We start from the raw sequence: 26170 nt of genomic DNA, 5'->3' as shown, positions 1-26170 counted from the left end.
AATTTCTCAACCCGCCAAGTTGACGGGTTGGCCCGCCCCGCCCCGTCAAATGGTTAGCCTGTTACGGGCCGACCCACCTTGCCATAGGTTGGCCCGTCTGACAACTCTAAAGACATGGGGGAGGTTATGCTCGGTCATGCCGTGTTTCGACTCCAAGACCTCATGTAGCAATATCCCATGTCTTAACCATCGCATCACCCCGAGGAGACCCCTTCAAGTTAACTAAACAAATGGTACATGAAAAGGGTTGCCATTGATAATGGAATTAAGTAATTATATGAATCCAAATAGTGGGGGAAGTGAGACCCGTCGCTGTCTTTGGAGCCTAACGAATGGTAGGCCAGCCAAAGCAGGAAAACTGGTTAGATGAATTAATTAGTCTGCAGGTGAGTCATGGGATGTGACTTTGCAGCTATCAGATTAAATCTACCTAATTCCTCCAACTATGCTCCTTGATTGTAGTTGCTTTCTTCGATCCAGGCAAAGAGATAATCCACATTTTAATCTGCTGATCCTGCTTGAGTAATTGTCTCCATGATTCTAGGGAGGAGGTTTGGTCCTGCATCTTCTTTTGATAGTTTAATATAATTAAGTCTTGACCACCTAATCTTTAAGGTAGATGATCTTTAATTTTCTATGATTTAAATAATCTTGATCCTCTATTTGTTCTTCTCATATCAGAGGTGAGAAGGTATTCTACTCTATCATCCATCCTTTAATTTCCTACAAAGCTAGTGTCACGGGTTAGAAATTACATCCTCTTCCCTAGACGTATGCTTAATTGTAATAAGGATTGTAAGATGAACTTAGAATCCTAATAAAATTAAACATCCTTTCATTTTGTTGTATCTATGAGCAACTCTTTGAATTCACTCAAACTTTTTTAGGTTTACTCTATCTCACATTTGGAAGATGAAGGTGGGGTAAGTTCATTCAATAATCGTTTTAATATCCATAGTTGTTTGATCTAATGGTGAGTTAGTAAGATCTTTAAAATTTTCTATTAATGATTGATACAATTAGGAGGAGTTTAACAATATATACTCATTAGTTTCTTTTATGTATTTATTTAATTTTATTTTTTAATCTCTTAGTTAAATATCTCCGCTCCACAATTTAGTCATAGCCGTATATCATATATTGCATCGACTCTCGGTTATGATTATATAACATAGAAGCCAAAGGTGACTCGTGCACCAGTAAAATATGCTATATATATATATATATATATATATATATATATATATATATATATATAGGCAAGTAGGGAAGGAAACTTGGGATGATTGAGCTGCCTGGAAGTCCAGGCTAGTTATATCGCCTTATGATTTTTAGTATTTATTTGATAAATATAGATTCACTATTTGAGTGTATATTATATGTTTGATGGTCTTAAATTCATTTACTGAATGCCCATAGTACAATTCATATCATGAGAGAATTTGTAATTAAATCACAACTTGTGATTATCTCTATATGTGTAATTATGAACGTATTAGAATTTTCCTAATCATTGAATTAATACATTCGGACATCATCATTTCTGTAAGATTGACACATGTTATACTCCTTGGTTCGCCAAGCAGCTGTTTTCTCACTGGCTAGAGATATTGGTATGTTGAGAGTTAAACGTGGATGCTAGTTATGGTAACTAGTTCATTGGAGTGACTCGCTGTAACACTTCATATGATTATCTGCATATATGGATATGCCTGTGAAACTTTTACTGTAGCTCGAGTGCAAATTTCCTTCGACTTGAGGTATACAAGTCATCTTAGTTATAGAGACTTATATTTTGACATCTTAAGCAAGCATCTCATAGAGGTATGGACCTGGGATGATTGGGTATAAGTTGAACTGTTTGAAGGTGTTTGGATAGCCCATAGAGGATTCACCGCTCTTTACGAGGAGACGTATATTCTATGCCCACTCGTTAATGAGGAAAATTGGGTCGTTACATATTACTCAAAGTCTTTGGCCAAAACATCATATGTTAAGAGTACAAGACTCTTAGGCGCATGTACGGGTAATTTGAATCCACGGAACGAGAAAGTATTACTTGAGCTAGGTGTGACGTAGTCAGCTTAGTGGAGACTGATACATAGATCATGTCCTGAACCAAGCGAATATAAGATGAATGAAAGGAACGAGACACGACTCATTATAGCTGCTGAAGGGTTTAGAATTAATTCTAAAATTAACTATGATTTTTTGGCTAATTGGGGATCATGATGTACTACTAGGTGTCACTCATGATTGTTCCATAATTAAGTAGTTAATTATGGACGACCAAGATAAATCGAGAATCTATTGGCCCACACGCATTACGAGTCTCTGAAAGACGTAAAGTAAGTTAAAGAATATGATTTTTAGATCAAGAGATAAATGTTTAGTTGGACCAAACATAAGACAAATATGAAAATATTTGTCGAATTGGAAGCACGGATAGACCACATCTCTTATGAAAGAGTTAGACTCTATTTGGATTAGTCATGAACCAACTTAGTTTAGTTGTGAACCAAACCAAGAGGTTGATGAGCTAATTTTTTGTTAAGGGAGAATGAGTTGAATTTGGATTTTTTTTTAATCCAACTCATTAAAGTGGATTATATATAGATATAATTAGGAGAGAATTAGATACAATTTTTATTATTTGGTTGATTGGGTTTTTGGAAACCAAGTCTTTCTCTCCTCTCTCTCTCCCTCTTTCTACCACCACCCACCACAACAAGGAGAAACTTTTCTCCTTGTTGTCGTGACCTCTAAGCAAGGAAGAAATTCTTCCTTGTTTTGCTTCCTCCTCCTCTTGATCCATTTTCTCCGCTTGTGGTTAGTAACTTCCGAAGCAGAGCTTTGTACTCACGGAGTTGTCTTGAGGAGCTCGACATGGATATGAATAGAGGCGAGGTTCGACAACGTCATTATGGTTGATGCCCTTCTCGTTATAGGTCATCCGTAAGGTATACCTAGAATCATTGTTATTTATTTTTGTTTTTGTTTTATGATATTGTCCAGTGCGATTGTATCCTACATGTGTGTGGTGTGTGTTGTAATAAATTAAATTTATTTACGTTTAGTCTTCCACTATGCATGTTTACGAAACGTGTTTTAGCACACACTTCATCGGGCATCTCCAACAGTGGTAATTAGAGTTAGATCGTGCTTCAGCATGATCGTTAAATAGTTTACGAATATTTGTAGCTATAGTTTTATTTATTTTTGGATGATTAGGGAAAAATAGATTGGAAAAATTATTTTCTGGTCCGAAATTAGAAAATAGAACATAACCAATTTCAATTGATCAACCGATCGATCAAAATTGTTTTGATCGATCAGCTGATGGATTTAGCTTGATCGCGTCAAAATTTTTCCCACCTAAATCTATAGGTGGATTGATCCATGAAGAAAAATTACGAACATAAATGAGCTGGATCGATTGGCCAATCGATTGAAGATGGCTAGATTGATCGACCGATCGATCCAGAGAAGAAATACGATTTCTTCGTCTCTGTTCGCTTCTGGGTCGATCAACCGATCAACTTAGATGCCCTGGATCGATCGGCCGATCGATCCAAGCTGTAGTTTTTAAATAGAATGACTATGGATCAATCAACCAATCGATCCAGATTCCCTGGATGGATCAGCCGATCGATCCAGCTACCGTTTCTAAAATAGTAGGTTGAAAATTTCTAATTTTGATAATTCTGAGTTAATTAAAGTGATTTTAATTATTTTCTAATCCGTTAGAAAATTATAATTAGGGAATTTGTTCCCAAAATTATATTTAGGGAATCTATTTCCTAAAATTATGATTAGGAAATTTATTTCCTAATTTAGAATTACTTGGTTCGGAATTATTTTCTCTAAAGAAAATATGTGTTTAGCTTTGGAAATTTATTTCCAAATCTAAAATTAAAAGATACTAGATTTGTGAAATTAAATCTTTTACATAAATTTTATAATTTATAATTAAAGATTTCCGATTTATGAAATCAAATCTTTAAAAGATATATTTTATAAAAATATGTAATTAATGGATCATGATTTATAAAATCAAATCTTTACACATATTTTATATATCCAAATAAAATAATGATAACTATACAATTTGGTATGCATCTCATGTCATTTGTATATCATATAATTACATTTTTACCATACGTGTGATGTGATTAAATTTTGCCATGCGTGTGATGTGTCATACTATGCCATATGTGCGATGTGTCATGTCATCATTTATACCATGCATATAATATCATGTAGATAGAATTTTACATGATGTAGATGTGACCTAAATCCCTTATTCAATCAAGGTCAAGCTCAACTTGAAATTAAATATGTTCAAACCATTGAGATGCAATCTCATGATTAACACAATGGTTTTAAACTTGAAGCGTTAATTTATTTTGTCAAAGCCATGATCAATATGGATAGAGGTAAAGTTGAGTGATATGCATTTGATGTATACTTGTTAATGTATTAACAACATGATGTTTATGCAAAAATCAATTTGTTAATAGCATAATGTGATAATTGTATATAAGCGATATGCAATCGGTAAATTTGTCACCTACCGCTATAGCTAAGAATGACTTTTTGGCCAAAGTCAAGGTTGTTCTTATCTATAGTAGATATCAATCCACTTGGAGAAAACCTACCATCTCCCGAATTCAAAATAAGAATATTTAAATTTGATAAATAAGCGGACTTTTATTACATGTAAATTATTTACATAAATAAAATTATGTCTCTCTTATATTCTCATTTTTGTATTTCTAGGTTAATCATTTAATTATGACTTTTGTTAATTTGCGTTCAATTTTGGACTCAAACAAACTGACTAGGCCAAACTTCTTGGACAGGTTTCGAAGTTTGAGAATTGTTCTCAAAGCTGAGAAGCTGGCTTTTGTCCTTGAACAACCTCTTCCCACAAGTCTTGATGCCGATGCAATTGTGGACCAATTGTTGGTCCATCAGAAATATAAGGATAATTTTATACTTGCTAGTTGCATCATGCTAGCCGTTATGACTCCTGAACTACATAAACAACATGAGCATTTGGATGCTTATGATATTGTCTATCATCTTCATGAGCTATTTGATGAGCAAGTTAGATCCGAAAGGTTCGAAGTCTTCAAGCTTCTCGTTTGATCAAAGATATAGGAGGGTTCGTTTGCAATACAATATGTACTAAATATGAACGACTATATAGAGCGTTTAATATCACTTGGTTTTATGATGTATCATGAGTTAAGTATTGACTTAATTCTACATAGTTTACCGAAAAGTCATTCATAATTTGTGATGAATTATCATATCAACAATTTGGAATCGACTATCCCTGAGATGATAAATATGCTCAAGACTGTGGAGACTTCTGTAAAAAGTGAACAAAAAACTGTGATGTTAGTAAACTCCTCCAAGAAAGGTTCAAAGAGGAAGTCAAAACATCAGGCTAAAGGGAAGAGCAAAAAGGCCAACACAGTAGAACTAGTACAAAAGGGCACATGCCATCATTGTGGCAAGATGGGACACTGGTGAAGAAATTGCAAGATTTATCTAGAGTTTGTGAAGAAGAATAAGGCAACCGATGCCCCATCCTCTTCAGGTATTTTCGTTATTGATTGTCATGCTATTTCCTTAGATACTTAGATATTGGATACTGGGTGTGATTCACATATATGTAATGACATACAGGGCTTAAGGAATAGCAGAAGACTCGTTAAGGGAGAAACAAGTCTGCGAGTTAGGAATGGAGCAAAGGTTGCTGCAGTCGCCATCAAAACATACTTGTTAAAGCTTCCTAGTGGACTTGTTTTAGAACTAGATAATTGTTATTTATTTCTACATTAATAAAGAACATTGTTTCTATTTCTTACTTAAATAGAAAAGTTTTACATTTGACTTTTAGTAACAATTATTAGTACATAACTTTAAATGATGTTTATTATGACACTGAAACTTTATGCAATGACATCTACATGTTATATATATCTAGTGACGTACTCAATATCGAACCGAGTAATAAACATGCTTGAATAGATAATCAATTAACCTCTTACTCGTGGTATTATTGCCTTGGCCATATAAGCAAGAAACATATGTCTGAATTGTAAAAGATTGCAGTTCTCGAATAATTTAAATTAGATATAGTTGATACATACGATTCATGTTTAAAAGGCAAGATGACAAAGTCACCTTTTTCTAGAAAGAGTGAGTGAGTTAATGAGTTACTTGGGCTCATACATACTGATGTATGTGGACCAATGTCAACTCATGCACTAGGAGGTTATAGCTATTTCATTACTTTCATTGATGATCACTCTCGTTATGGGTATGTGTATCTAATAAAACATAAGTCTGAAGTCTTTGAAAAGTTTAGAAAAGTCAGAAATGAAGTAGAAAAATAATTTGGTAAAAGTATTAAGATACTTTGATCTGATTGAGGTGGAGAGTATTTAATCCAAGAGTTTCAAGATTATCTAAGAGAAAAAAGTATATTGTCTCAATAGACTTCGCCTTATACGCCACAACATAATATTGTATCTGAGAGGCATAACTGAATCTTGTTAGATATGGTTAGGTCAATGATAGATCATGTAATTCTTCCCAAAACCTTTTGAGGTTATGTACTCATAATAGCTCTTTACTTACTAAATAGAGTCCCGACGAAGGCAATCTCAAATACTCTATATGAGGTATGAACTAGTAAGAAACCCTTCATATCTTATTTGAAGATATGAGGATGTCCTACTTATGTGAAGAGGACTATATCAGACAAGTTGGATGCTAAGTCTGACAAGTTAGATGCTAATTTTGTTTAAGCTTTAGTTGAAGAAATTTGATGTGGAAAATCATTATGGAATTGATATGATAAGCTTGGCTTTAAGGAAGTTTAGTAGGTAAATTGAGTCAGAAATTGCAGAATTGCAAAGAAGAATTGCAAAATCTGAACTTGGAAGCTGGAGCAGGAGATAAAAGTTTCGATCACTAAGGTATCATCATGAGGAGTCTCTACTCCTTCTAAATCTCGGGCCCAAAGCTAATTGAGGGTTGCTTCCACTTCCTCGGCTAGTGCTAACACCATAACTTTTCAATCTTCAGCTATTAGCCTTTTATCCCAAGTGGAGTCTCCATCTATTAGATCTTCCAAAATCATGTGGGTCATTCCCTTGGAATCAATCTGGCCTTTGCCTTTTTAACTTTATTCTTCTCCTAATCCACCTCTTGTTGAGCTCTAGACGAGTCTTGGGGCTCCTTAGAAGGTGAGCGAGTTCGTCAATTTGTATGATGATCAACATCAATCTCATGAGCAAGATGGTGAGAACATTGGTAAGGCTTGGGAGATCTTTTCTACTAGACTGGCTTTGATTGGCCTTCTGTTGCTTGGTCACATACCGTAACTCCCTTGTATACTGCTAGCATTCCCGATTAGAGTGAGTGTCCGATTGATGATAATGCAAAAATGATCTGCCTCGAGAGGCTCCTGACCCAACTCAAATGCGGTTTCTGGAGTAATTTCCACCGTTTGCACAACTTTTTCTCTTAGGTTCATAAATTCCTGATTTCGTAAAGGAAGAGGGGGGGGAACCTTATGGTTGTTAGAGTGTATACTAAAAACCTAGCTTTTTGTAAACACTTATTTTTGAAACAAAGAATTACTTTAGTCAAATGTCTACATCTATATGTTAAGTATAGTTGTTCAATTAATTTATATTGTAGATAACATGGTGTGTGGTGTCACAACACAGAAGATCATGTTATCAGTTCCTTATAAATTATAAACAGTAGCTCACGACTAAGATGGATAGGAACAAACCATTAGAATAGTCGTAGTGTAATTTGGTATTAGTTTTTCTTGACTATAAAATTACACTAGTACACTCTGAGTGTATTGAAAATGACCATTTAAGGTAAATTCTTTTTATACTGACTGCATAAAAGAACAAGACATTTGTTATTATGGAAGTGTGTGCTCTTAATCACGATATAATAACAAGCACATATACTTAATACTAATTTTTTAATTTATCAAAGGGTGTGATTTAGTTCGATAAATCAATAGGCCCGAAAAGTTGGGAAATGATATTATTTATATGGTGTGTTATTGATTATAGAATGAAATTGTGTCCTAGTAATCTAGGTTGATAATGTCCCCAAGAGGAGCTCATAAGGATTGCTATGTAAACCCTGCAGGTGGACTTAGTCTGACAAGACAATAAAGTTGAGTGGTACTACTCTTGGAGTTAGATATTAATTCAGTGAGTTGCCAGTAACTCATTTAATTAGTGGACATTCGATATCTTAAACACAGGGAGATTAACCCACTCATGATAAGAAGGAGCCTATATAGTAATATGGGATTGGTACGGTAGTTCAATAATAACTCTTTAGTGATATGAGTTATTATTGATGAACTCGAGTTGGGTGTTCGGGGCGAACACGGGAAGCTCAAGTTCATCGGGAGACCAAAACTAATTCCTCTTCTCGGTCCCTGTCGTAGCCTCTTATTTATAAAGTCTTATACCCACTCATACCCACCTTCTTACCCATCCAAAGGTGGCCAGCCAAGCCAAACTTGGAGCCCAAGCAAGGGCCGACCAAGATAAACCTTGGATGGATCAAGTAGGTGGTCGGCCCTAAATTGGAGCCCAAGTTGGTGGCCGGCCACAATAAAATTAAAAGGATTTTATTTTTAAAAATTAAAATCTTTCCTTATGTGGAAGCCATGATTTAAAAGAGAGTTTTAAAATTAAATCTTTCCTTTTATAGTTTCTACAAAAGATTAAGAGAAAAGGTTTGATATCTTTCCTTATTTGTTGATTGAAAGTAAAATTTTAATTTTGGAGAAAACTTTCCTTATTGTAATCATCCATATATTTTAATAGAGAGATTTTAATTTATAAAAGTATCCTTTTATAACCAACCATGAAGGGAATTTTTAAAGAGAATTTTTTATTTTAAAAACTTTCGAAAATAAATTAGGAAGCTTTAATTTTGTGTTTAAAACTTTCCTTGTTTGGAGGAGTTGTAGGGGTCGACCAAATTAATAGAATAAAAGGAATTTTTAATTAAATTTTCCTTTCAATGGCAAGGAAATTAATGAAGTTTTAATTAAAACTTTCCTTATTTGCCAAGACCAAGGAATATAAAAGAGAGGGTAGAGGTGCCTCACCTCACAACAACACATCTATTATTCCTCTCCTCAATTCCTTGCTGGTGGCCAGCCCTCATCTTCTTCCTCTTCTCCTTTTCTTCTTCTTTGGTGGTCGGCAGCATCAACTCTCAAGGAGCTTGTTGGTGGCCGGACTTTGCTTGGAGAAGAAGTAGAGAAAGGAGGCTTTGTTTCTTAGCATCCCTTGAAGCTTGGTTGGTGGATGAAGTTCTTCATCTCTAGGAGATTGTTGGTGGCCAAAACTTGCAAGGAGAATAAGGAGGCTTGAGTGGATTCTCGTCTCGGTAGATCGTCGCCTACACGACGTCCGAGATAAGAAGAGGAATACGACAGAAGATCGTGAGGTCTATAAGCTACAAAAGGTATAACTAGTTATTAGTTTCTACATCATAACTAGTTCATCTTTTTGTTTATATCTTGAAATACCAAACACAAGAGGCTTGCGATTCTAGGTTTCAAATTTATGATTCGAGTTTGTGTTTCTTTTGTTTCTTCGATCTTGTGATTCAATTGTTCTTAATGGTTAAACCTAGGGTTACTATAAGGAGATTAAATATTGAATTTCGTTGAAAGGTTTTGTCTAGGAAGCGGTGGATGCTCCCATAACCAAGAAGGCCTAGTGCCTCGCCATGCTTTACCTGGAAGCCGATCTCTGAAATAAATATTTAATCAAATTTGTAACATAGGTGAATTTGAATTAATAATGTTAAGCATCATTTTCAATCCAAGTCTAAACCTCTAAGAATAGATAAATTGAATTTGGAATCAATAATGTTAAGTTCTGTTTGCGATTCTTAATTTAATTTCTAAAGAACACAATAGGTTGTTAGAAAAGGTTTAGGACTTGTACAAAATTTTTGTACAGGGGAACCGGTACGATATTCCGAGTAGCAACCAACAATTGGTATCAGAGCTAGGGTTTGCCTCTGTGTGTTTGGTTTTCAGTTTAATTATGCACATGTCATACATATTTTAGGCAGGATAATAGTAGGATGTGCAAATAAATTTAACTTTGTGGTTGTAGGCATCCTAGATCCAACTATTATGGTCCTAATGTGATTGTGTGTGATTGGACCCTCGGACATGTCGAGGGCATTTTATGTGTGTGCATGATTGTATGTATTAAATACAATAAGAGTTGTATTAGTTTTAGGATTTTACATTTGTGTTTCGATCTAGATTACATGTACATTCCTTCGTGGAATATATGATCGATAAATGTAAAATTCTATTTTTGTCGCGGATCGTATCCTTGCGAGGCGTGGTACTATTTGTGGACCAGAGGTGCAGCGGAAAAAGAAGCAAGATAGATGCAGCGACTAGACCCGATTGCAATGGCTAAAGATGGCAGCAGCTAGGGTTGGCAGCACACGGAGGACAGTGATGGAAAAGACAATAATAGTTGGAAAATTATTTTTCCATATTTATTTCTTTATTTGTTGTGATGTGTGTATGCATGTTAAAATTTCTCACCTTAAATAACTAAGTGAGAGAGGGATTAGTAAATAAATTCCACGGTCTCCATTACTGGTTTGTAAGTGATACAACAAACTTGCGTGTTGGCTCTGAGTGCCTCCCTCCACAACGGATGAGTTTATTTGCAGATAACTAGGTCAAACTTCCTTTATGGATGATTATAGGAAATTATTTAGGAGTGTGTGATCTTCTCCAACTGAAAGGGCACAATCTTATTTAATGGACTAAGTATCAAGTAATGATATACACTTAGACACATTTAATAGTATCCTCTCCAACGGAGTCACTGCTATTATTTGTGTGACCAAAGGGATACCAACTATTAATTTTATTTGTCATAAAGTTAGGATGACAAGAATAAAATTAATGGGTAAAACCTCCTCTTACAAATGTTTGATTTTGTATACGTCCACACTAACGTGACATACAAAATTCATGGTGTGTAGAGGTGTTGGTAAATTTAAATAGTATTGTTTGAGGAATCAATATTATTTTAAATTTAGAGTCTTGACCAAAACTTATTTTGTGATTCTTAGGATGACTTTCAACCAACTGGCTATTATACTGAAAGAGAATAAACTTATTGGTCCCAACTACATAGATTGGAAAAGAAACCTAGACATTGTCCTAACTACTGAAGGTTATATGATTGTACTATTAGAGGTCTGCCCTAATGTGCCTAGCGGCGATTCTAGTGAAGAGGAAATTGAGCATCATAGGAAATGGGTTAAGGCAAATGAGATGGTGTGGTGTTACATTTTGGCTTCAATGTCAAATGTACTGCTTGCAAACTACCTATGTCATGATGAGCAATCTCAAGGAACTCTTCGAACACCAGAATCGGGCTTCTAGACAAGAGGTAATGAGAAAATTAATGACAGCCGCCATGTCAGAGGGGACACCCGTAAGGGATCATATCCTAAAGATGATGACTTATTTGGACAAAATATAGATCCTTGGAGCTGAAATCGATGGGGTAACCCAGATCGATATTATTCTCCAAATGCTACCCAGAAGTTTTGAGTAGTTTCGCCTGAACTATAACATGAACAAAAGGGCTTATATGTTGGCGGAACTTCTGACAGAACTTCACGCAGCAGAAGGTATATTTCGTCATAGTTCTCATATTCGCTTTGCTGAAAATGTTTCTACTTCTAAGTCGAAAGGTTAGAAGAAGAAGAAACAGACTGGCTCAGCAAAGAAGGTGAATAGATCTCTTGGTACTGGACCTAAAGCTAGAGTGAAGAAGCCAAAGGGCAAGTGCTTCATCTGCAAGCAGTCTGGACATTGGAAGGCGGAATGCCCTCATAGGAGAGAGAACAATAAAGGTATATCTTATTCTCTAGTAGTTGAAATATGTTTAGCGGTGTTATCTACCAGCACCTGGTAGATACAGGAGCCACTGATCATGTCTGCAATACATTGCAGGGGTTCCAGGAAACCCGACAACTATATGAGGGAGAGATAACCGTCTACATAGGCAATGCTACAAAAGTGGCGGTTGTTGCAGTGGGAGATGTCTACTTATCATTCGATAGGAATAGAACTTTGGTTTTGAGAAATTGTCTTTATGTACCAACTTTTAGAAAGAATTTATTTTCAGTTTCTAAACTGTTTGTGGATGGATATACTGTTTCTTTTGATGAAAAAGTAGTTGTCAAGAAAAATAGGATAATTATCTATTCTGGTACATTAGTTGGCAATTTGTATACTCTAAATCCAATAACTCCTATAAAGCAACAAATGGAAATTAATAGCACATCTTTCAATTCTAATAAGAGAAAAGAACCTTCAGAAATGAACCAAACATATCTTTGTCATCTAAGGCTTAGTCATATTAACTTGAGTAGGATTTAAAGGCTTATAGTCGATGAACTCTTGGGTTCATTAGTGTTGGAAAACTTTCCAACTTGAGAATCTTGCTTGGAAGGTAAAATGACCAAGAGACCTTTTAAGGCCAAGGGGTAAAGAGCCAAAGATGTGTTGGAACTGGTTCATTCTGATTTGTGTGGTCCTATGTCTATCCAGGCAAGAGGTGGTTTCGAATATTTTGTCTCTTTCATAGACGACTATTCGAGATATGGGTACATTTATTTGATGCGCCGCAAGTCTGAATGATCTGATAAGTTCAAAGAGTACAAGGCTGATGTGGAGAAACGTCATGGTAAAAGTATCAAGACACTACAGTCTAATCGTGGCGGTGAATACCTCTTTGGAGAGTTTAGGAATTACTTATCATAGGTCGGGATTCAATCCCAATTGTCTACACCTGGTACACCCCAACAGAATGGTGTGGTAGAAAGAAGGAATAAAACTTTTATGGAGATGGTTAGATCGATGATGAGTTATTCAGAATTACCAGATTCGTTTTGGGGATATGCTCTGGAAACAACAGTGTAGATTCTGAATATGGTACCTTCTAAATCAGTACCCTCTACACCCATGGAATTGTGGAATGGGCGTAAGCCTAGTCTAAGTCATATTCGGATATGGGGTAGTCCAACACATGTGCTGAAGGGAGATACTAACAAGTTGGAATCACGTACAGAAGTTTATCTGTTTGTAGGATATCTTAAAGGAACGAAAGGTGGTTTGTTTTATAATCCTAAAAATCAGAAGATCATTGTTAGCACCAATGCTTGATTTTTAGAGGAAGATTATGTAATGAACCATAAGCTCATAAGTGAAATTGTTCTAGAAGAAATGAGAGAACACGCCTACTTTAGTACCAACAGTGCAAGATGAAATATCATAAGAAACTGCAACACATATCACAAATGATACACAACAACAGACAGTGCCTCGTCGTAGTGGGAGGGTTGTTAGGCAACCTGAAAGATTCATGTTTTTAGGAGAGTCGTCGGACTTGATCCCAGGTAAACTTGAACCAGATCCTCGAACATATGACGAAGCACTCCAAGATAAAGATGCAGCATCTTGGCAAAGAGCAATGAATTCAAAAATAGAATCTATGTATTCTAATAAAGTCTGGGAGCTAGCAGAACCATCAAATAGTGTAAAAGCTATTGGATGTAAATGGATCTACAAAAGGAAAAGAGGGATAGACGGGAAGGTGGAAACCTTCAAAGCAAGGCTTATTGCGAAGGGGTATACTCAGAAAGAGAGAATCGATTATGAGGAAACTTTTTCGCCAGTATCTATACTTAAGTCTATCCGGATACTTTTATCTATTGCTGCTCATATGGATTATGAGGTTTGGCAAATGGATGTCAAGATAGCTTTCGTTAACGGAAGTCTTGAAGAAAACATCCATATGAAGCAACCAGAGGGGTTTATTGAAAAAGGCAAAGAGCATCTAGTGTGCAAGCTAAATCGGTCTATTTATGGACTGAAGCAAGCTTCAAAATCTTGGAACATCCGATTTAATGAAGGAATCAGTCGTATGAATTTATTCAGTGTCCGGATGAGTCTTGTGTATACAAGAAGTGTGATGGAAACGTGGTGTTATTTCTTGTACTATACGTAGATGATATTTTTTAGTTGGAAACAATATCAAAGTGTTGTCAGAAGTAAGGGTATAGTTGTCCAAGCAATTCTATATGAAGGACTTAGGAGAATGCACACATATTCTTGGGATCAAAGTAATAAGGAATCGCAAGAAAAGGATGTTGTGTTTGTCCCAAGCTTCATATATCGATACAATCCTTGCTCGTTTTAGCATGCAAGACTCTAAGAAAAGTTTTCTACCTTTTAGGCATAGAGTAGTTTTATCCAAAGAGATGTCTCCGAAGACATCAAAGGAGATAGAGGACATGAAGGCAGTTCCTTATGCTTCGGCTGTCGGAAGCCTAATGTACACTATGCTGTGTACGAGGTCGGATATCTATTTTGCCGTGGGCATGGTTAGCAGATATTAAAGTAACCCTGGATAAGGACATTGGACTGCTGTAAAGCATAAAAGTACCTGAGAAAGACTAGAGATTATATGCTAATTTACCAAATAGATGATTTGCTCTTTGTGGGATACACGGATTTTGGCTTCCAATCAGATAGGGACAATAGTAAGTCGACCTCGAAGTTTTGTGTTTACTTTAGGAGGTAAAGCTATAACAATGGAGTGATAAGCATAGATGCTTTTCGGACTCCACCATTGAAGCTGAGTATGTGGTAGCCTCTTAGGCAGCCATAGAAGTTGTATGGTTGGGAAACTTCATGATGGACTTAGATATGATTCCTGGTTTGCCCAAAAAATTATTACAGTGTATTATGATAATAAGTGGTGCAGTAGTAAACTCAAAGAAACCACGAGCCTATAAGGCAAGTAAACACATAAAGCGCAAGTACCACCCAATACGAGACATCGTATAACGAGGAGAAGTTGTTGTCACCTAGATTGCATCAGATGATAACCTAGGAGATCCTTTCTCTAAGGCCCTTAAGGCGAGCTTTTGATGAGCATGATGAAGGAATGGGAATCAGATGTATGGCAGCATTTATGGCAGCATGGTCGTTTAGTATAAGTGGGAGATTGTTAGAGTGTATACTAAAAGCCTAGTTTTTTGTAAACGTTTATTTTTGAAACAAAGAATCACATTGGTCAAATGTTTACATTTATATGCTAAGTGTAGTTGTTCAATTAATTTATATTGTAGATAACATGGTGTGTGGTGTCACAACACAGAAGATCATATTATCAGTTCCTTATAAATTATAAACAGTAGCTCACGACTAAGATGGATAGGAACAAACCATTAGAAAAGTCGTAGTGTAATTTGGTATTAGTTTATCTTGATTATAAAATTACACTAGTACACTCTGAGTGTATTGAGAATGATCATTTAAGGTAAGTTCTTTTTATACTGACTGCATAAAAGAACAAGATCTTTGTTATTATGGAAGTGTGCGCTCTTAATCATGATATAATAATAAGCACATATACTTAATACTAAATTTTTAATTTATCAAAGGGTGTGATTTAGTTCGATAAATCAATAGGCCCGATAAGTTGGAAAATGATATTATTTATATGGTGTGTTGTTGATTATAGAATGAAACTGTGTCCTAGTAATCTAGGTTGATAATGTCCCCAAGAGGAGCTCATAAGGATTGTCATGTAAACCTTGCAGGTGGACTTAGTCTGACATGATAATAAAGTTGAGTGGTACTACTCTTGGAGTTAGATATTGATTAAGTGAGTTGTCAGTAACTCATTTAATTAGTGGGCATTCGATATCTTAAACACAGGGAGATTAACAAACTCATGATAAGATGGAGCCCATATAGTAATATGGGATGTGTACGGTAGTTCAATAATAACTCTTTAGTGATATGAGTTATTATTGATGAACTCGAGTTGGGTGTTCGGGGCGAACACGGGAAGCTCAAGTTCATCGGGAGACCAAAACCAATTCCTTCTCTCGGTCCCTGTCGTAGCATTTTATTTATAAAGTCTTATACCCACTCATACCCACCTTCTTACCCATCCTAAGGTGGTCTGCCAAGCCAAGCTTGGAGCCCAAGCAAGGGGCGGCCAAGATAAACCTTGGATAGATCAAGTAGGTGGTTGGCCCTAACTTGGAGCCCAAGTTGGTGGCCGGCCACAATAAAATTAAAAGGATTTTATTTTTTAAAATTAAAATCTTTCCTTATGTGGAAGCCATGATTTAAAAGAAAGTTTTAAAATTAAATCTTTCCTTTTATAGTTTCTACAAATGACTAAGAGAAAATGTTTGATATCTTTCCTTATTTGTAGATTGAAAGCAAGATTTTAATTTTGGAGAAAACTTTTCTTATTGTAATCATCCACATGTTTTAATAGTGATATTTTAATTTATAAAAGTATCCTTTTATAACCAACCATGAAGAAAATTTTTAAAGAGAAATTTTTATTTTAATAATTTCCGGAAATAAATTAGGAAGTTTTAATTTTGTGTTTAAAACTTTCCTTGTTTGGAGGAGTTGTAGGGGTCGGCCACATTAATAGAATAAAAGGAATTTTTAATTAAATTTTCCTTTCATTGACAAGTAAATTAAGGAAGTTTTAATTAAAACTTTCCTTATTTGCCAATACCAAGGAATTTAAAAGAGAGGGTAGAGGTGTCTCACCTCACAACAACACATCTATTATTCCTCTCCTCAATTCCTTGGTGGTGGCCGGCCCTCATCTTCTTCCTCTCCTCCTTTTCTTCTTCTTTGGTGGTCGGCAGCATCAACTCTCAAGGAGCTTGTTGGTGGCCGGACTTTGCTTGGAGAAGAAGTAGAGAAGGGAGGCTTTGTTTCTTAGCATCCCTTGAAGCTTGGTTGGTGGATGAAGTTCTTCATCTCTAGGAGATTGTTGGTGGCCAAAACTTGCAAGGAGAATAAGGAGGCTTGAGTGGATTCTCGTCTCGGTAGATCGTCGCCTACACGACGTCCGAGATAAGAAGAGGAATACGACAGAAGATCGTGAGGTCTATAAGCTACAAAAGGTATAACTAGTTATTAGTTTCTACATCATAACTAGTTCATCTTTTTGTTTAGATCTTGAAATACCAAACACAAGAGGCTAGCGATTCTAGGTTTCAAATTTATGATTCGAGTTTGTGTTTCTTTTGTTTCTTCGATCTTGTGATTCAATTGTTCTTAATGGTTAAACCTAGGGTTACTATAAGGAGATTAAATATTGAATTTCGTTGAAAGGTTTTGTCTAGGAAGCGGTGGATGCTCCCATAACCAAGAAGGCCTAGTGTCTCGCCATGCTTTACCTGGAAGCCGATCTCTGAAATAAATATTTAATCAAATTTGTAACATAGGTGGATTTGGATTAATAATGTTAAGCATCATTTGTGATCCAAGTCTAAACCTCTAAGAACAGATAAATTGAATTTGGAATCAATAATGTTAAGTTCTGTTTGCGATTCCTAATTTAATTTCTAAAAAACATAATAGGTTATTAGGAAAAGTTCAGGACTTGTACAAAATTTTTGTACAATGAAACTGGTACGATATTCCGAGTAGCAATCATCAATGGTCTAGCTGAGTAGTGGCGAGAATCAGGGACGGAACTTCCTTTCTCTTTGTAGATTGAGCTTCCTCCACCTAACCATATTTAATTGCGAGGACTTTCAAACTACCGAAATCAACTGGAGGTTTCTTTACCAGATATCTAAAGAAATCTCCATCCATTATGCCTTGTGAGAAGGCACTGACTTCTACTTTTGGGATAACTGATAGACCCTAATTTTGTCGTAAAATGGGTATCAAAAGAATTAAGTGACCGAATTCATTCTACACTAATGTAGCATAGAGATGACTCGGGTCGTCTCCCAATGAATGTAATGATGATGGTATTTTAGGATTGATTTATTGGATATGGAGTTTTGGGTTTTTAAACTATAAATGCTAAAATACAAGTAATAAAAGATAGCCTATCTAAACTACTGATGGAATGAATTAAAGAAGAGCAAAGCAATTAAGAAAACTTGAGCACTAAATTAAAACCGATCTGACCTACTTGCATTCTAAACAAGCAGCAAACAAGAACAACAATCAAACACAAATAGGATCAAAGCATGGAGTAAGCAAAGTCACAAATGGCAAACAAGAATCAAGATCAAGTGATAGAATTAAACTGAACTCCTTCCACAACTGAACTAATGAAACTAATCAATACTTCTCAAATTAAACAGTGCTAACAAAATTGAATTGCTGTGAAGATGAACAGATAAGAAGTAACAACAACTAGAAATTGAAACTAACTAAAGCTAATTCGGATCTATGAAATTGAACAGAAACAAGAACAAACATTCTCAGCTGGAAAAGAAGAGAACTGCAGAAATTAAAGAGGAGGAAAGTGCTGAACCGAAGTGAGCTAGGGCATTCCCAAGCACTCACTGGATTGGACGAAGATGTTCTAATCTTGTAATCGATGATAAACTGATCAAAAGAACTTTGATCTAGCAGATTCAAATGAATTGTGCAGAAATCAGGAATAAGCAAGAGAACACTCCCATCATCTGGATGTAGTCAGAACTTCACAAGAATAAGATCGTTGGCTCGAAGGCGGGAAAGAAATCGGCTGAAACCACCGGATTGCTCCACTTCTCCGTTCTTCTTCCTCTCAAAATCGCGGAAGGAAATGGGAATCAGATGGTCGACGTGGCATCGCTGGCTCGAAGATGGAAGATCACCGGAGGAAGGGAAATGCCCTTGACCTCTCTTGACCGCCGGCGATGGAATGGATCGAGGAAAAAGATCGCCGGAGTGAGCTTGCGCTCCCCTATTTCTTGACGCATACTGTAGCAATTGACGATCCCCCCAATGACACTGTAGCTTCTCCCTTTTAAATCAGATCTGATATCTGAATGGACGGCTGAGATTTCTCATGATCGATCCAATGGTGGAAGTTGCTCAAAATATGATCCAAAAGCTTTGGATCTTGATCGATGGACGTGATCTACTTCCCCTTGGCTCGGATGAACCAGATCCTTGACAGATGGCTCAGATCCCTTTTAATCTTGAATGAACGGTCTATATTGCTTCAGAGTTTGATCTCTTCAATTAGCCCTAGATTTGAGCCCAAATTTGGTCTGATCTGATCTAATCCTTTGCCCCTTCGATCACCTACAAGACCACATTCAAATGATTAACCATAATTCCACAAATATATGATATATTGCATCAAAGATCAAAATCAATTCATACTCTTAACATGTTATATAAATGTGGATTTAAACACACAATCAACTCAAAAGCATGAGTTTAGGATCTTAAACAATGTGATAAAATGATGGTTATCAAATTCCCCCACACTTATTCTTGCACATCCCGAGCAAAAAAAACAACTAAAATTGTCACGCCCTGGAGGAGTCCCTGTCCGAAGAAATTTCGGCAACATCTCCCTTGTACGACGGACAATCTGAAACTTTCTACATCACCATATACCTCAGCCACATGCGGCTGGAATAATAACAATAATAAACAAACAATAGCACAGACATCCACGCAGTTTATATCAATTTCAGCCTCTGGCTGACACAACCACGCAGTTTAATAGTAATGATAAGAAGACTAAAAATCCACCCTACTCAACTGCACCCATAAAGCTCACAAATCACAACGAACTTACCTCTTCTGCCCTCTAGGCAGGCATGTAGTAAAAACAAATCCAAATAAAAGTCATCCACAAGTAAAACAAATCCATACAAGATCCAAAGTATCCAAAATGGAACAAGTCCAAACATAGTCTAAAAAAGAACACCAAAAGACAAATAACCATCCTCGTGGACTGCAGGGGACTAGTGACTGGAACTCTCTCCTGACAGCATCAACCTGAAATAGCAACGGAGGAGGGTGTGAGTCCAACACTCAGCAGGTACAACTGATATGCATAATAAAGAAGATAACATGCAACACTAATCATGCATACAGTCTCCTAATACAAGAAGGATAAATGCAACTGAAACAAAACAGGAGAAAACTATACTAACCAGGACCAAGGTATAAGTACAACAGGGTCGTCAGACCGAGAGTGTCATAATCCTGTATGCATGTCAATCATATGCATCCATACAAATGCAGCAAGTAAATGCAACAAACACAAGTAATAAATGCATTATGCATATGATGTCAATGTCATGGTCACCCCTGACGCCAGTCAGCCATCTCACACACAATGGTGAGTCCGAGTGGGTAGGGTTGTGACAACCGTGCACTCTGACATCACTACCCCTGATGAGTGACCGAGTGGACGGGATGCTGTTGGAGTACGCCTATCCTCCTACCCCCAAACCATAAGTGGGGGAGCGCAATGCTCTCATCTCCCGGTACACGATGACGGGGAGGTATCTCTGCCGGCTACCACGCTGCGTCACACTACCCATGAGCAGACCAACAGAGCCAAACAGAGTCCAACCATCTGCCGGCTACCACGCTGCTACACTAAACCAGCGGACCCAAACAGAGCAGAACTGTTTGCCGGCAACCACGTTGAGTCACCAGACCAACGGAGCCAAACAACAGAACTGTCACACACCTGTCTGATCTACCACTAACCCATGAGTGGTGGTGTGTACGGATACATGTAACTGACGATGTGCTCAACAATAATGGAGCAGACTATCGCACAGCATGCAATCATGCAAAATAATGCATGACACTAAACATGACAATATCATGAATAGCATAGCAAGATCCATATATAAAAATAAAATGTGTACCTCAGACAATGTATCAAATGAAAGGTACACAGATCATATAGGGTATCAAATAAACCCTAGGTCCTTAACATAATGTATAATATAGTTGTGTCACTACCTCTAAAAGCAGGTATGATCAGGTAAGTACTAACATGCAGTGCATAATAAGTAAACAAGCAAGCATGAATCAGATCATGTAGTGACCAACCGAAACAAATGAAAACCACAATAATTGTTATATGTTAAACACATTATTATGCATATCAAAAGACATAAGTCAAAGTACCCGCCTCCAATCGTAAAGTCCAATCTGGTCTAAATACGACTTCGAGATACTCGTCTCGCGTCAAAGCCTTGTGTGATCAATTGAATATATTTTTATTTAGCTACATTCTTATAAATAGCTAAATAAACTCTCTAACCCTAAATTAGGGCCAATCCCAAATCAACACATAAACCTAATTCAAACACATAAACAATTAGATATGTACCAATTCCTACCTAAACCAATAAGTATCATAACCATTTTCCTTACCTAGATTCACAGCCACTAGTTTGTACTGCAATCAAAGAATTGTTGGCTGAAATTGCTGTCGTTAAGGGCTATTGACTGCTGGAATTTTCACTGTTCAGATCAGATGAAATCAAGATCGATAACTCATCAAGCAACAACCCTAATCAACAACCGAAGCTTACCTCAACACTGACCGCCAGAGCCCTAGTTTAGCGATGGTGAAGAGGACATTTGATCCAGCCTTGGACACAACGCGACTGAAGTAGATCCGGTCAAGGCAGAGGCGCTGCTTGGGTTGAGTGACGACAATGGCGTCGACAGGGAACAATGGCCACAGCCGGTGCTAGGGCAGAGATGGAACAGCGATGAACACAACTAGGGCACAGAAGCAAGGGAAGAGGATCGGCTCAGTGCTGCGGTGGTCGGCGCTGGGAATAAAGCTAGGCAACTGCGGCAGTGGAAATTAGGGCAGAGGCAAAGGAGAAGAAGGTCGTTGCTGCTCGGCGTCGGCTGAGATGCAAGGGCACAGAGGCGATCGGCGTTGGGTCGGCACTGCTTCGTGCGGTGTCGGCTGTGGCGGCGGCTCGGGAAGGAAATGGAGGAGAGGCGAGGGGAAACCGCTCGGCGATTAGGGCTCGGAGGAGAAGGCGTCGGGCGAGGAAGGGTGCGGCTCGGGTGCGCGAGGGAGAGGAAAAGAAATGGTGAGGAAAAGGAAGAATAAAGAAAAAGAAAAAAAGAAAAGAAAATATAAAAATAAACATTTCCTCGCTTAAAACGGGGTAGCCTAAATAGGCTTTTCCGGGCCCCGTTAACTCGTTCGTACGTGCTCCGAAAAATTCCAGAAAAAATTCCAAAAATTCCAGAAAAATTCCTTATTAATATTCGTCTATTTTCGATATTTTACATTCTCCCCCACTAATAAAAATTTGATCCCCAAATTTCGTTATCTACCATCAGCAAGTACTAACAACAGATATAAGTATAAATGTTGAACGGTAAATTAAATCACATACCTCAAATGAAAAGATGGGGGATCGAGCTCAGATAGTATCCTCGAGCTCCCAAGTAGCCTCCTCGTTCGAATGATGTTGCCATCCGACTTTAACCTGCCGGATAGTCTTGTTCCGCAACTGACGCTCCTTCCGGTCCAAAATTCGTACCAAAATCTCCTCATAAGTGACGTCAGGCTGAACTGGAACTGAGACATCTGTCAGCACATGCGTCGGGTCAGGTACGTATCTTCTCAGCATAGATACATGAAATACATCGTGGACACCTGCCAGGGACGGTGGTAGTGCTAGCTGGTAAGCTACTGCTCCAATCCTCTCCAGGATCTGGAAAGGGCCAATGTATCACGGTGCTAGCTTACCTCTGAGGCCAAATCTCTTCACCCCTTTCGTGGATGAAACTGGCAGAAATACATGATCACCAATAGAGAACTCCAAAGGTCTGCGTCTCCGATCAGCATAACTCTTCTGGCGGTCCTGCGCCTCTGACATCCTCCTTCTGATAATACGAACCAACTCTGCCTCCTGCCGAGCTCTATGAGGTCCCAACAGCTGGGCCTCCCCAACCTCATCCCAGAGGGTGGGTGTCCGACACGGCCTACCATACAACGCTTCAAACGGTGCCATCTGGATAGCTGAATGAAAGCTGTTGTTGTAGGCGAACTCTACCAATGGAAAATGGTCCTCCCAACTGCCTCCGAAATCCATAACACACGACCTCAGCAGGTCCTCTAAAGTCTGAATGGTCCGCTCTGACTGTCCATCTGTCTGCGGATGGAAAGCTGTACTAAATCGGAGTTACGTGCCCAAGGCCTGCTGCAGACTCTGCCAGAAACGAGACGTGAACCGGGGTCTCTATCCGAAATGATAGTCAAAGGAACACCATGTAATCTGATGATCTCCCGGCAATACAGATCTGCCAATCGATCTAGGGGATCAGTCCTCTAGATCGCTAAGAAGTACGCGGATTTGGTTAATCGATCAACGATAACCCAAATCGTGTCATGGCCTCATCGTGTCCTTGGCAATCCCACCACAAAGTCCATAGTGATATGTTCCCACTTCCACTCGGGAATAGGAATCCGCTGAAGTAGCCCGGCAGGTCTCTGGTGCTCAGCCTTCACCTGCTGACAGACAAGACATCTAGCTACAAATTCTACGATGTCTTTCTTCATACCATTCCACCAGTAGGAACGTCTCAAATCTCGATACATATGGATCCCGCTTGGGTGGATCGCAAATCGAGAGTGATGAGCCTCCTGAAGTAGCTCCTGTAAGACCGGATGAGACTGAGGTACGCACAATCTGCCTCGGAAGTATATAATACCCTCCTCGTCTTATGTAAACTCAGTCTGCTGCCCGGAAGCTATCTGACTGCTAATGAACTGCAAATGTTGATCACCAGCCTGGGCCTCTCGGATTCTCATCCTGATCGACGACTGAGCAACCATGGTAACAAGTATACCCTGCTCTGTAGGTCCCTGTTCCTCAAGGTCTAACTCGGAGAAACCCTGAACCAAGTCTGTAACTGAAACTCGGTGGCAAGCCAAAGTCCCTCTGGACTTCCTGCTGAGTGCATCTGCAACCACATTAGCTTTTCCCGGGTGGTAGCTAATGGTACAATCGTAGTCCTTTAGGAACTCCATACATCTCCTCTGTCGGAGATTAAGCTCCTTCTGAGTGAAAATATATTTGAGACTCTTATGATCAGTGAGAATCTCAAATGTAATACTGTATAAATGATGCCGCCAAAACTTCAGAGCAAAGATGATGGCAGCTAACTCCAGATCATGAACTGGGTAGTTCTTCTCATGCTCCTTCAACTATCGAGAAGCATAAGAGACTACCCTGCCATGCTGCATCAGAACAGCGCCCAAACCCTGAAGAGACGCGTCGGTGTAGAGTACAAATCCATCCTCTCCAGAAGGTAAAACCAAAACTGGAGCCGACACTAATCTCCGCTTCAGCTCCTGAAAGCTGGTCTCACAATCCTCGGACCACGTGAACTTCACGCCTTTCCTGGTAAGACGTGTCAGCGGCATAGCAATTCGTGAGAAACCCTCGACAAAACTTCGATAATATCCGGCCAGTCCCAGAAAACTACGGATCTCCTGTACTGACTTCGGCTGCTCCCAGCTGGTGACAGCCTCGATCTTCTGAGGGTCTACTGAAATACCTCTGCTAGAGACCACATGTCCTAGAAAACCGACTGAGGATAGCCAGAATGCACACTTGCTGAACTTCACGTACAGCTGATGTCGTCTAAGAGTCTCTAAGACTATGCGAAGATGTTGTGCATGCTCCTCCTCGGCGAGGAGACCAATATGTCATCAATGAAAACGATAACAAACCGATCAAGATACTCCAGAAAGATGCAGTTCATCAAGTCCATAAACACCGCTGGAGCATTGGTAAGCCCAAATGGCATTACCAAAAACTCATAATGACCGTATCTCGTACGGAAAGCTGTCTTCTGAATATCTGAGTCTCTGACTCTCAGCTGATGATATCCGGATCGTAGATCAATCTTAGAATACACTGATGTACCTCTGAGCTGATCAAACAAATCCTCAATCCGTGGTAAAGGATATTTATTTCTGACGGTCACTGCATTCAGCTGTCTATAGTCAATATATAGCCTCATAGTGCCGTCCTTTTTCTTGACAAATAATACCGGAGAACCCCATGGAGAAACACTAGGATGAATAAATCCCCTATCCAAAAGCTCCTGAAGTTGAACCTTCAGCTCATTCAACTCTTTTGGTGTCATACGATAAGGAGCTTTCGATGCCGGTGCGGTCCCCGGAATCAGCTCAATAGCGAACTCCACTTGCCTTCTTGGAGGCAAACCTGGTAGCTCCTTTGGAAATATATCTGGGTACTCTTGGACTACCGAAACGTCGGAGAGCTGCGAACTACTGCTGTCCTCAGTACTAATCAAAGATAACAGAAAACCCTGACAGCCATATGACAGCAGCTTCTGAGCCTGAATCGCCGAAATGATCGATATGCCGTCGTCTCTGATGCCAGTGAAATTCCACGAGGGTTGGTTCGGAGGCCGGAATGTGACCACCCTCGTCTGGCAATCAACGGTGGCATGATATGCTGACAAACAGTCCATGCCAAGTATAATATCAAAATCGACCATTTCCAATACTAAAAGATCCACCATAAGTATTAGGTTGCCAAAATCTAACGGGCAACCTCTGATCTCTTGGGTGACACCCAAAGTATCACCGGACGGTAGAGAGATAGTCAATCGCTGGGGTCTGCAAGTGGGTAATTTACCAATCTCCCGCATAAAAGCACTAGATATAAAAGAATACGAGCTACCCGTATCTATCAGTATATCTGCAGATAAGGCATAAATAGAAATCATACCGCGGAAAACCGATCCGTCGGCTCGCTGTGCATCCTCTCTGGTCATCGCATGAATACGCCCAGTCTCTGGCGGAGCAAGAGGTGGTAACGCTGCATGCGATGACTGCGTCTGAGCAGGAGCCCGCCACTGAAGTGGTACTGGATACTGCGCCAGAGAAGTCTGAGAGGGTGGCGACTGATACTGTACCGATGGCTGAGACTGCGTCTGATACTGAGCATGTGACTGGGGCTGCAGCTGATACTGCCCCTGAGTCAGATAATAAGGTCCCGGAATGGAGCTCTGGGGTACTATGGGAGTACTGGGGTACTCCTGTCCGAGCATGCCAAATGCAACAGCTGCAGGGGGAGCAATCCGCTGCTGGCCATGCGAAGGTTGGGCTCTTCGCCCTCCTCGATAAGTTCCGGGCTGACTGGACTGTCCTCCATGATCAGACCCTCCGGAAGTCATATGTTGAGTCTTCTGCGGACAATCTCAGCTCTA

The 26170-nt window shown here is 38.8% G+C and overlaps 1 protein-coding gene across 2 annotated transcripts in view; it reads left to right on the top strand.

Moving 5' to 3' along the window:
* The first annotated feature begins 397 nt into the window (after positions 1 to 397).
* Positions 398 to 26170, top strand: part of LOC122029532 (homeobox-leucine zipper protein HAT22-like) — a 43454-nt gene continuing 17681 nt past the window's right edge. For both annotated transcript variants that reach the window (XM_042588557.1, XM_042588556.1), the window contains exon 1: positions 398 to 551. The gene's annotated coding sequence lies outside the window, so the exon portion shown is untranslated. The remainder of the gene's footprint in view (positions 552 to 26170) is intronic.

This window comes from Zingiber officinale, chromosome 10B, assembly GCF_018446385.1.
Source record: "Zingiber officinale cultivar Zhangliang chromosome 10B, Zo_v1.1, whole genome shotgun sequence".
Classification (NCBI taxonomy): Eukaryota; Viridiplantae; Streptophyta; class Magnoliopsida; order Zingiberales; family Zingiberaceae; genus Zingiber; species Zingiber officinale.
This window is presented reverse-complemented; position numbering and strand designations above follow the sequence as displayed.